This window comes from Panthera pardus, unplaced genomic scaffold (genome assembly GCF_024362965.1).
Source record: "Panthera pardus isolate Hobbes unplaced genomic scaffold, ASM2436296v1 HiC_scaffold_10, whole genome shotgun sequence".
NCBI lineage: Eukaryota > Metazoa > Chordata > Mammalia > Carnivora > Felidae > Panthera > Panthera pardus.
The window spans coordinates 26,097,832-26,110,630 of NW_026526655.1; the positions used below are offsets into that span (position 1 = coordinate 26,097,832).

Below are 12,799 nucleotides of genomic sequence, written 5' to 3' on the forward strand. Positions count from 1 at the left end.
CCCCGCTCAAGTTCCTATCTTTTGTTACCTGATTTAAGACCAAAGGCCTGGCTACCTTCTCTCTCCCTCTAAACTTAACCACTGCCACTGGCTCAAGCAACATAAGTAGTTAATAATTCCCAAATCTGTATCTCCTTCTCTAATGTCTGACTGATGCTCCAGGTCTCCATGTATAGGATCTTTGAGAACCCATGTATACCTGGGCATCCAACATTGCATCAGACTGGGTATCCTTTCCATAAACTGCCTCTCTTTACTAATATCATATATCTGTCTATGTTGACAAGATAGTTCTCTGGTTTTATGATTATTTCCCATCCAAGTTAGATTTGTCTCCTCACTTTCTTGATGCTCATTTCCATAGTATAGACTGTATTTGTATTGTTTCTCTCACCTCGAATGCCTTTGACATTCCTTTTACCTACCCAACTGCTCTCCAACTCCCAGCCAGTCTTTATAGGTAAACTAAAGCCAAGTTTCATCCATGAAGACTTCTCAGTTTGCCCTCACCCACTGATCTTTCTGGACTCTTCACTGATTGATTTGCTCGGAGCCAGGAGCATAGTTGGAACCATACTGTTTAGCATATCAATGTCACCAATATTTTTTATGTTTGTTAGCTTTTATTCACCATCCAAATTTTTTTTTATGCTAGATTCACATTCCACAATGACAAAGAATACGTTTGGCTCATTTACCAGATCATTCCCACTGATCTGTAGACTGGCCCCCAGACAGCATTCAACAAATATTTATTAAATGGAAAAGGGAAACTGGACTTCTATAGCTTTTATAAAAGAGACAGAGTTATTGAAATCACCTTATAACTATAATTCAAAGTGTACAAAAAAATAACTTGTAAAGAACCAAGGCACAGAAGAATAAAATAGTTCTATAAAAGTATAACTAAGTAGCTATGGACCAGCTATTTCAAGCAATAGTCAATACAATAAAATTCAATTATAACACTTTTATAGTCAATACAATGAAATTAAAATATAACGGTGTGTTCTCAGAAGATGTAATAATAAATAAAACATTTTCACTGAAATTCTGCTAATAGCATGCAGTTGAATTAAATCTACTGAATTTTGTTCATTCTATTCTTCAATCTTCTTTAATTAATTATATTCTGAGTTTAGATTAGAGAAGAGAGAATCAAGCTCATATATTTAATAGCTATTTCTCTGGCTGTTGGATATCAGTATTAGTTTGGATTTTTGCAGCTATGTTTTGTTCTACTCAATTTGCTTTTTCTTTGGCCCTTAAATTTCCTTCTGTATCTCAAGTTAATTAATTATTTCTCCCAATAAATTTAATGTCTCCTTTTTCTATTCTCATTTTGATTTTTTAATCTTCCCAAGTATTTGATAAACATTCTCCCAGAGCAACACATTTTCCTGTCAAATTCTTGATTATAATCTGATTATTAGCAGTCACTTGCTATGTGTGCCACGCATTGTGCTTCATGTTCTATAACTATGCTGTCCAATATGGTGGCAACTAGCCACATGTGAATGTTTAATTTCAATGTAATTAATTAAAATTTTTTTAATTAACATTTAGATTCACAATTGCACTAGCCAAATTTCAAGTGTTCAATAGCTATACATGGCTAGTGGTGACTGCATTGGATGGTGCAGATTACAGAATATTTCATCATCACAGAAATTTCTACTAGACAGTGCTGCTCATGAAGATACCAAACAATATTTGAGATAATGGAATGATAGAGAGTGATTCGAGACATTTTATGGAGAGATAAGCTATGTGGTGCAATGTGAGGTCAGAGAAAAGAGATAACAGTGTGAGCGAATCTGGTTGAGAAATACTACGGCAGTAGAGGGATGAGAACAGAGCCATAAAGAAAGTTCAGCTTCATATGGATGAAAGAGTTGACAGATGTACTATAGGCAAGGGCAACTGCATCTGCAATGATTTGAGACAGTGATCGGCATGGCAGGTATAGAAAACATATGGAGGATTTGTAGTTAGGAGGAAATCATGAATGGTGAAGGTAGGGCAATGTCATTCATTGTCATCCTTACACGTGTGCTTTAACACAGTGAACATGTGCTGTGTCTAGGGCTCTGTGCTACCTACTTTAATGATGGAGTGATAAAGTATCGAATCTCTACATTCAGAGAGGTCAGAGTATATCAGAAGGCAAACAAATAGCCATAGATGTGTCTGCACGGTGAGAGGTGCCATCGAGGAATGTAGAGACGAGAAGGCTGTGGCTCGGGGGAAATGGTCCCACAGCACTGGAGAAGTCTGCAAAGGCCTTCCCCAAGAGATGACGGCTGAGCTCCTAGGGCTTTTGAAAACACCCAACTTTCTGGTGTTTATCTTTAGTTATTGCAAAAAAGAAAACATTTTGAGACAAAAGCAAAGAATAATTTGTTTGTTGCTATTTGCTTTGGAAACAGATATTTTCACTTTCCTTGCCAAGATTATGTTCCTAAACCAATTGCTCATTTGTTTACGTGCAAGTGTGCATTCAGCCTCAAAGTGGAAGTGCTTGATAAATAAGCTACTTTCTAAGTTAGAACTATGCATGATGTTCTTTTGAAATAAATATATTTAATTGTGAGTTTTGCGAAAGAGAAATCATATTAATGTTTACCTGCATGGTGAAAGTCTACCCATCTGCTCTGTGACCTGCAATTTTGCTTAAAATGTAAGTATGAAGCTTGAGTTACACGGAGAAATGCTGTACACATCACATTAAGCCAACTTTTACCCTTAGATTTTTCTAGATACTTGCTAGGGCATTTTCCTATAATTGTGAGATAGCAGTAAAAGAAAAATTAAGAATAAACAGATCTTCAGTAAGACATTTCTTTATTATTGCAATAACTATTTGAAGCAAAACCCATATTATGGTACTACATCAACAACCACACTAACTTAAATGACTAAATCCTAACCCTGAATAGCAGCAGTCCAGACACACTTAAAGAAACATGCCTTAAAAGAGCCATCACACCTGTAATTATGACTATGGACTAGCAAAAATGCAAGTCCTCCAAGTCCAAAGATAACCAGAAGTAATATATTTGTCTTTAGCTCCTTTGGTCATGTTTTTCTATTCTTTCCCTTGTCTTGAATGATTTATTTTTATTTCTTCTTATACAGAATATCAGTCAATTCTTCAAAGGTTGCTATATTGCTTCAAATGAAAACTATAAATAATGGTATTAAACAAACAAAAAAAGAAACCATTTAGATTCCTCACATTTCTATTAGGGATGAAATAAATTTGCATTTGTTTTGTCCACATTCAGCAATGCAGTCTTTTCTATTGCTGAAATATGCATAATTCGTCTTATTCTTTTCCACGAAAAGAGTCCAAGAGAGCATATAAAGACATCTCCAGCAAACATGCAAAGTCTTCCTCCCCGACTCACCAAATAAAATTGGACTCTTACCAACAAGCAAATAAAAAGAAAGAAAAAAAAGAAAAAAGGAAGACTGATTGATAGAATTGGCCTTGTGCATAAAAAAGGACAGTAAATTAATTCTGTGCTCAGTTCTGGTGGAAAAAAAAAAAAAAAACAGCTATCTGTCACAAGACTAACTCAATCATTACTACTCGACATAGAATCCCCACCCCAGAGAGTTTTCATTATGTAAAGGGGACGCCCAAGAAGAGCAACGGCAACATGGAATAATGAATCACAAATGATAGAATTTTGGAATGGGGTTGAAAACTACCTCTCCATAGGCGCCCCCTCAATTCACCCGGTGAGATTTCCAAAACAGCTTTATCAAGCTAAACTTGCAGAGTGCATGTTTCAAGCTCACAAGCTGATTCGCAGAATATTTTCTTGGTGAGCCCAAAACAGCTTTAACTTTTGCTCAATATTCAAACAGCTAGACCAATAGCATGCTATGACGTTTTTAAATGTCTTGAAAATTAGGGTGTATTGAATTGGAATAGTATATGAATATAATCACGTTCATCTATCTTCATTTGAATGCAAATATTGGGTAGGTATGTTCATATGAAATTCAAAGTGATGTATCTTCTATAGTATTTTATTTATAATCTCTCTGGTTATTAATTTCTGCTCTTCAGACATGTTCGTAAAATAGTGCGAAACACTTCCCAATCCTCATTGAGAAAATACATGTTGATTCTGACCCACCCTGGCAATCACAAAGACATGGATAACGTAGGTCCCTTCCCACATTCCGTGCTACCCTAATACTCCTGGATATGCAGAATACCAAGACAGGAAGTGGCTTGCCTCCCTCTCTACATTTCCCTCATTCACTTTCTCTGCTGCTTTTGCATAACACAAAGCTGGCTGGCATGTGATTACATACGGAAGAAAATTGACTTTATTCCCTACTTGTTCCGATACAAAATTTTATTTTGAGTCCCATTATAATAAAATAAAAGAAGAGACAGTTTGAAGACACGATTCATTAGCTTTGGGCCAGTGATTTAGATAAGGTTAAACCTCTTCAGAGTCAAATGCAAGATGAATAATCTTAAGTGAACATAAAGCTCATTTAACAATGTGGAGATTCAGACACATGTTCCTTGTCTTTATCTGCCCATATTGGGCTGTCTTCCATTTTGCCTGCTAAAAAGAACTTCCATCAGAGCGAGATTTTTTTGAAAAATCAAGTTAGATGAAAGCTTATTTTAGTGAGACAGGGCTATAATATTTCTATTTTTCAAAAGGAAAATAAAAACCTTAATTTGGAACAAACTCAAAATAGAATAATTACTAAAAGAAATATAAATGCTGAATTTGTAATTCAAGACTGCCTTTTGAAGCCTCAATAGGGAATGCTCCATTTATATTATATTGTAAATCAAGGGAGCATTATCCCAAGCAAGAAATGTGATCAGCTGAATGGGGCACATTGCACAAAAGTGCACGTTTTTAAAATATGCACAATAAATTATCCTATTATCAGGTACACACATTTGTGTGTACTAGTATGTTTGTGTTTATCTTCACTGTGTCCTCTAAAGCTTGCTACAGATATAACTCGTCTTTCCCCTTCCAGCTTTCCTTGCCTTCAGCGTTCAAGGGCAAACTCTTCAAAAGTTACACTTTCATCATTGCATAATAGCATCTAAACAATAAAACAAAGAAACACCAAATAGCTGTGATGCTGGCCTTTTCAAAATCTCTAGTTCCTCTCCACTTAGCAGCACAAAATGACAGTTCTGAAATTTTGGAGGGGGAGGAACATCTTCAAAACAATCAGACTTTTACATTCCCTGCCATAATCTTTTAGTGGTGAGACAGCATGGCTCAGCCTCTACCGAGGCAAGTCTCTGTTGCGTTCTCTGGTTGTATAAACAATAGGAGCCTTTCTCCTCTCTCTCTCCTCTCTCTCTCTCTCTCTCCCTCTCTCTCTCTCTCTCTCTCTCCCTCTCTTTCTCTCTCTCTCTCCCCGACTTCCAATGTAGATTTTGTTGTTGTTGTTGTTTAAAATTCTACCCTGTCATCTCCGAAACTTCCTCCACTCACACTTAGTCTTCAATAATAAATGATAAAAGGAAATGGAATAAATTCCCCTTAATGAGGAAATTTTCACCTGGCATAAAGGAACTGGGGAAATCTATTAACTGACTGGTGAAACGCCTGCAGCATCGCAATTACCAGGGGACCCAGCACACTTCACACAGTCCTCTCTTCCACTTGACTGGCTTTTATCTGATCCACCAACTCACAAGTAATACTAAACAAATTTCCCTCCAGATTGCACAAGCTCTAATGTGAAAATGAGCACTCCACTTGGCCTACAATTATGGGATGGGCTTGTGATTTTATTATTATCTTCTTTTTAAAAATCCCCTAAAAGGCAGAAGCTGAGAGAAGCACTAGGGCCTGATGCTCTGTAACTACACCTGCTTTAAGGACAGAAAACTGAGTTAAGGCACATGTTCTCTACCCCAACACCCTCACGTCAGCGTCTCCCTCAGTTTTGCATGGCTTTGCGGATTATTTTTGGCACTTCACAGGGTTGAGACCATGCCACAATCACAATCATGCAATCGGGGGTGAAGTTATTTGTCCTCTCATCTTTTCTTTCAAAAAGACAGGCTGTTACCTCTTTCCTTAAGAGAAATGCAAAAGAGGGGCACCTGGGTGGCTCAATTGGTTAAGCACCCGACTTCAGCTCAGGTCATGATCTCACAGTCTGTAAGTTCAGGCCCACATCAGGCTCTGTGCTGACAGCTCAGAGCCTGGAGACTCACTCGGATTCTCTCTCTCTCTCTCTCTCTCTCTCTCTCTCTCTCTCTCTCTGCCCCTCCCCCACTCATGCTCTGTCTCAAACATAAACAAACATTAAAAAAAAGAGAAATGCAAAAGACATTTTTTTCAAAAGCAGCGGTAGTATTTAGAAAAGCAAAAGGATGAAACCTAGGCAATTGGGTGAATACTACAATTTTCTCCGAATTTTTGAAAGCACTGTGTTTTGTTTCTGTATAGCAGTGAGGTATTTGGAGAAATTAAAGAAAACCTTGATCTTTACCTCTCATCTACAGGACAAACAATACCTGGGTCCAATGTTCATGTTGAAAGCACGCCATCAGGAAAACTATCTGTTAGGATCTGGGTCCACTTAGCACCACTGCAATAATGCTACACTATCCCAGGTGTGCATTTTCAAGGGATGATGCACTTAAAACTGCATTTCACCTTAAAGGCTACTAAAAACAACAGAATCCTCCAGAGGAAAAGCTTATAAAGCAATTGATACCGTAGATATTTTTAAGTAGGCAATTTTTAATTTATGAATCTTATGTTCATTTTTTTACTCATCTCTAGTGACCCCAATAATCCAGAAATATTGTGGTATTACTTTCAATCTGGTAAGACCACTTATATACTACTGACTATAATATCATGATTATTTTCTATGAATACCAAGTAATAATAATGGGGAAAATTACCTAACATAGGTTTCTTGTAATTCTTGAGCCACAATAAATCACATTTTATATCTCACTGATTCCTAGTTGACAATGCTGTGACTCTTATTCTCTGCCATAGATTTGGTAATGATGAAAAATAGGTGGAAACCACCCTGTCACGGTAGTAAGTCACGTCTATTAGTGTAAAAGAAAGTGTTCTGGGGCACCTGGGTGGCTCAGTCAGTTAAACATCTGACTTCAGCTCAGGTCATGATCTCAGGGTTCGTGAGTTAAAGTCCCACGTCAGACTCTGTGCTAACAGCTCAGAACCTGGAGCTTGCTTCAGATTCTGTGTCTCCCTCTCTCTCTGCCCCTCATTCACTCTACTCTCTGTCTCTCTCTCTTTCAAAAATAAACATTAAAAAAAGTATTCTGGGGCACCTGGGTGGCTCAGTTAAGCTTCTGGCTTCAGCTCAGGTCATGATCTCACCGTTCATGGAGTTGAGCCCTATGTCGGGCTCTGTGCTGACCGCTCAGAGCCTGGAGCCTGCTTCCAATTCTGTGTCTTCCTAGCTGCCCCTCCCTCACTCGTGCTCTGTCTCTCTCTATCTTTCAAAAATAAATAAATGTTAAAATTTTTTTTAAAAAGAGTGTGTTCTGTTATGTTCAAAACAGCATGCTTTTATTAATCAAACAGCCTTCACCTAATCAGACTGAACTAAAGGGAGAAGTACATACTATGGAATATTGCTGCTGTTATTTCTGATTAATACATTTACTTATAATTTGAAATCCATTCAATATACTCTTTCCCCCAAATTAAGATGTATACAGTAAGCAAAATCCTGGATTTTCCCATAAATATAGGTTTCTTATGGGTCCAGAATTTAAATCCAACAAACAAAAATAAATGCTGTACAAGGCCTCAGTAGAAAGCTGAGATTAAACAAGCATTCTTTGAGGTTTGAAAATCTGTTATTTCACAAATAAATTTATTTGAAAGCCCTATATTTTAAAACCTCTCAATTACCTTTGTTTAAAGCAAGTCATGTTTCCGTAGAATAGCTTTCCAACTATCATGTGTGTTGTTCCACACAACAAATGTACAACTTTCAATATATAACTTTCTTTGACTTCTAGAAACTATTACTTAGAATCTAATTAAAATAAATCACTTAACCGAAGCCTAGCTACCAATAAACACTGCATAGATTTTGTTTTCTTGCTAAACGTAACAAACATAGAAATAATTTTTGATCAAGTTTTTCTAGTTCTTAATGAGCAAAAAAGCCTTTTCTAGAAAGCCTTTTCCTAATGGAAAGTCATTTCTAGGAAGATGTGGAAAAATTCTAGAAGTAAATTCCTGATGACATGTCACATCAGATCTATGTTAATTTGAGGATCACTACCTACATGGAAATCAAAAATCTTTATCACCGAGTGTTTTCCAGAAGAAGACATAAACATAATCATTACCACCCATGACAGCAAAAAGTCTCATTTAGTTCATGCTAATGAATATACTCAAGAGCAAATTGAGTTGCTCTCCTTTCAAGATGCCTAGAGCAAAGATGGTCCATTAAGTGGGTCCAATAGCTAAAGAGCAGGTGTGGTAGGGTAGGGTTTGAGGTGGTATCTGTAATGTCAGCATGGCCACACTAATACTGATGTGACTACATGACATGACATTACATGACATGATTACATTATTATCATTGTGTTGAACAGGGAAACTGCCTGTTTCAACCTTAGGTATGTATCACTGGCCAAATCTAGAGTCAGGCTCCAACTCTGCTGAGAAAAACAATCACATCAACCAGATGAAATGATTAACACGTGAACTGCTAGCACCGGGCCAAGCAGGTAATACGTGCTTCGTAAGTGCAAATGCCAGGGGATAAGGAAGAAGGGGAAGAGCTGGTCCAAGAAAGGAGAGAGAGGAAGAGAAGGAGGGGGGAAAGCAGGAAGAGCAGTTAATCAGAACACAACCGCTAAGTCACCTACCTTAGGCCCCAGCACCTCAGCGTTTCACAGACTTTTCCCTCCTCTGCAACATTCTTATGTATCTATGCCTTGAGGCCATGAGGGCCACCACACTGTGTACTCCCTGCAAATAACAACTGATCTTCTGGAGAGCATGTGCACCCAAACATTTTCTACGCTGTCAGGAAGCACGGCCACCACCCTATGCTCCTCAGGCCAGCAATCATGTACTTCACCTTCAAGGGCTGCCTCAGAGGCTTGATGCCTCCATAAAGACATTTCAGGTATGAATAACAGATGAAAAATTTCGGAGGGGTCGTTGAGTGATTGATTATCTAGCTTCTATAACTACCGCGGAGGTAGATTATTTTGTGTAAAGGTCATTTCCATTGTATACATCAGGTGCTTTTCACTGACCTGCGTTAACATAGAGGATGAGGTGTTTACCTCTTATTTAAAGAAAGATTAAATGGATGTGTATGTGTGCATATGTATACAGCCTTTTATTTGAAATATGGCAAAATGTAAAAGGAAAACCCTTATCCCGGGTCTCCATATCCTTGAAAATTCTGCTTATATTTTTTTAAAGGTGACTCACCAGGGCTTTCTCCCTGCCAGGCCCCTGTGTTTTCCCCACAAGAGTTCTAGAGAAGGGCACATCTCTTACAAAGCTTCTGCTCTAAGTGAGGTCAAGGATTCAGAGAGGAAAACACACAGCTCACAAGTTGACAGCTAAGGAGGAACTGATCTCCAGCTGTCTGATTTAAAAGTCATATCTCTAAAAAGAAGCTTTTGAAAAGGGTTAGTGATTAGAACCGCAGGCAGAAGCCCTGGGCTAGATTCCTTGCTTTCCCCCTGACTGGTGTGACATGTACTATGACACACGCCTCGATGTGACTCAGTTTCACCATCCACAAAAATAGAATAGTGGTATTTTCTACCTGTATTGTAACAGAAATGCACTTAAGGTCACCAGAGAAATACGGATCTCTGTATTATAAATATTGTTAGTCTGTATTTTTTGCCTTAACCTTCTTGCTGGTTAATTAAATTAGAAACTTCATTACCATTGTAAATACTTGTGAACATTTTTCACAAAAATTTTTAAAAACATCTGCAATATTGAAAGTTCTAGATAGTTCTTTGTTTTTAATAAAAAATATAATTTTGGCCTGTTCTCAAGGGACCATCGAGATTTTTTTTCATGCCCAGACAGGAATTATAATGCTTCCAGTATATACAATCTCTATTTGATAATATAAAACAATGAGATAAACCCCCTGTTATTAGAAAACAGTTTATTCGAAGTATTCCTACCTAAACAGTAGATATGCAGTCACTTAAAAGAATGAAAGTGTAGAGATGCTGATTTACAATGTCTTCCAACACAGTGAGTGTATATCTTAGACTATATGTTTTTCAGGCCATCATTTTGTGAGTCTCTTGGAGCAACTAGGAACTATAAACACGTTTTCCCGTACTCCAACTTCCCTTCTTTGCCATGACTAAGAAATTATGATTTTCACTTTCTCCCAAGAATATTTATTCATTTATTTCATGGGCATCTTATCACACAAATATTTTTGTGATATTTTTTTTAAATTTTTTTGCTTAATATTTATTTTTGAGAGAGAGACAGAGAGAGACAGAGCATGACCGAGGGAGGGGCAGAGAGAGAGGGAGACACAGAATCTGAAGCAGGCTCCAGGCTCCGAGCTATCAGCCCAGAGCCCGACGCGGGGCTCGAACTCATGAACCCTGAGATCATGACCTGAGCCGAAGTTGGACACTTAACTGACAGAGCCACCCAGGTGCCCCGGTGCTTTTGAGTGTTTACTTGATGGAAGACATCATATGCCAATGCCAAAGAAAATATATGATCAATAAAGAATTGGAAGCCATTCATATCTGTTTCAGAGCTGATGCTATACCTCAGCATAGTGAACTTTATTCTTTGTTCACACAAATCAACAAAGCCTTGTAAGAAAAATTTATAATAAAAGTCTACTAAGACCTTATGATATTTGGAATTTGCTGTGATGGAACTTACAGTTTAATTGGAGGATGTTACTAGCATGCATCAAATAATTACAAAACAATGAAATGAAACTGTGGTTCCAGCTGCTACTTATATTGAACCATAGCTGATAATATCCACTTTAATTTCTGTTCATAGAGTTGATTTATTTATAGTAAGATTCTCATTTTTATGAAACATAATAGAAATATAACAATAGAAGAGCAAACACAATTTGTTACTTCCTAAGTAAAATTTATCCATTTTCCCGTCACCTCTTTCTTCTTGCATATTTGGTCCTTATAGACTAGTTCCTGTCCTTCCTCCGGATCATCAAATTTGGTAGACTTACTCAATTCTTTCCCTCTCTGCTCTCCCTAAACCCTGCAATATTGGTGAAAGTGTCTTCCTATTTTTATTTGTTTTGTGTTAAAATCTCTCTTTCCTTGGCTTCTATGGCACTGGAATATATTGAAGTATATATTTTGTGATGTATAGAAGGGATATATGTTGTCCTTGGATTCTGAAAGTCCTGAACTTAAATCCTGACTCCAACATGCACTACCTCTGAAATCTTGAAAATTTACTTAAACATCTGAGGCATTGTTTCATTTATAAAATATGAGGGAGGGATACACACCTTCTAGGAAACCTTAAATTGATACTTACATGAGAAAACTTCTGCAAAGGTCTTAGAACTTTTATTTTAACCTCTACTTAACTTTTCCAGCTTTGTGTTCCTGACTTTAGTTGATCTGTTAAAAGTATCTGCCTTATGTATAACCATGTATATATATTTAATCTTTGAAAATAGATTACAAACCCATTGAAGGCAGGTTAATGACTAACAATTATCCATTCACAAATGTCACTGGGCCTAGTACCATGCCTTACATATAGCAGGTCCCCAATAAATATAATGACTGAGTAGCTGAACAAATACCATATGGTCCAATAAGAGCTCCTAATAAAGAGAACTGCCATCAAGAAAATATATAACTCATCATGCTGAAATCAGAAATATTGACATAGGGATAGAATCTATTAATTCTTGACTATTAAGAGGCACATACATGCTAATTATGACTATATGTTATTTTAAGTCAACTTAAGATTTTTGAACTATCAAACGTTTAAGAATCAATACACACAAAATATATAATATTCATCTTGTGAATTATCTAAATATCACTCTGAAGCAGTTTGGGTAAAACATTTATCTTGCCCGTGATAGAATCAAGTTCTCTCTCCCACTTTCAAAATACACATATGTAAACACTATATAAATAGTGAATTCAATTAAGATTCTCAGAACATTAGATATTTGATGTAAGCTTTTACTTTATATCTGATTCAATAAATGATTAGTTAAAAAATTAGTGAAGGCCTATGAAATCTATGACATCACCTAAAATATCACATGGAACATAAAATGAATTAAAAATAAAATGTATTCTTGGCATTAGTTCACAGAGGCATGGAAATTCCCACAGTAATACTCCTCTTTTACATAGAAAAAAAAAAAAACCTCTTTTATGTAAGAGTTTTTAGTATTCTTGAATAAGTTTATTAGATAAGTTGTTTAGGGTATGATGACTAAAACTGTAGAATGGTAATATGTAGTAAATGATAAAATTGTTTTCCTTTAGAGTTAATCACTTCATACATAATATATCCTATATTCATCTTAGTTGCACAGCTTCCCAGTAAATTAAGAGAGGAGTATTTTTTTTTTTTTTTTACTACAGTGAAACTGAGACTCAGAAAGATAGTGTGAGTTGGCAGTGAGGTCACAGGACATACCCATTGATTGCAAATCAAATCAACGGTTTCCACTAAAGTGTCCAACCATCACCATCTCATTATACATTAAAAATATTAAATACCCACATACTTAATATATATATGGA

At 36.7% G+C, this 12,799-nt stretch overlaps 1 protein-coding gene across 1 annotated transcript in view; it reads right to left on the reverse strand.

Moving 5' to 3' along the window:
- Nucleotides 1–12,799, reverse strand: part of CPS1 (carbamoyl-phosphate synthase 1) — a 127,682-nt gene that overhangs the window by 43,862 nt on the left and 71,021 nt on the right. The gene's annotated exons all lie outside the window — the stretch shown is intronic.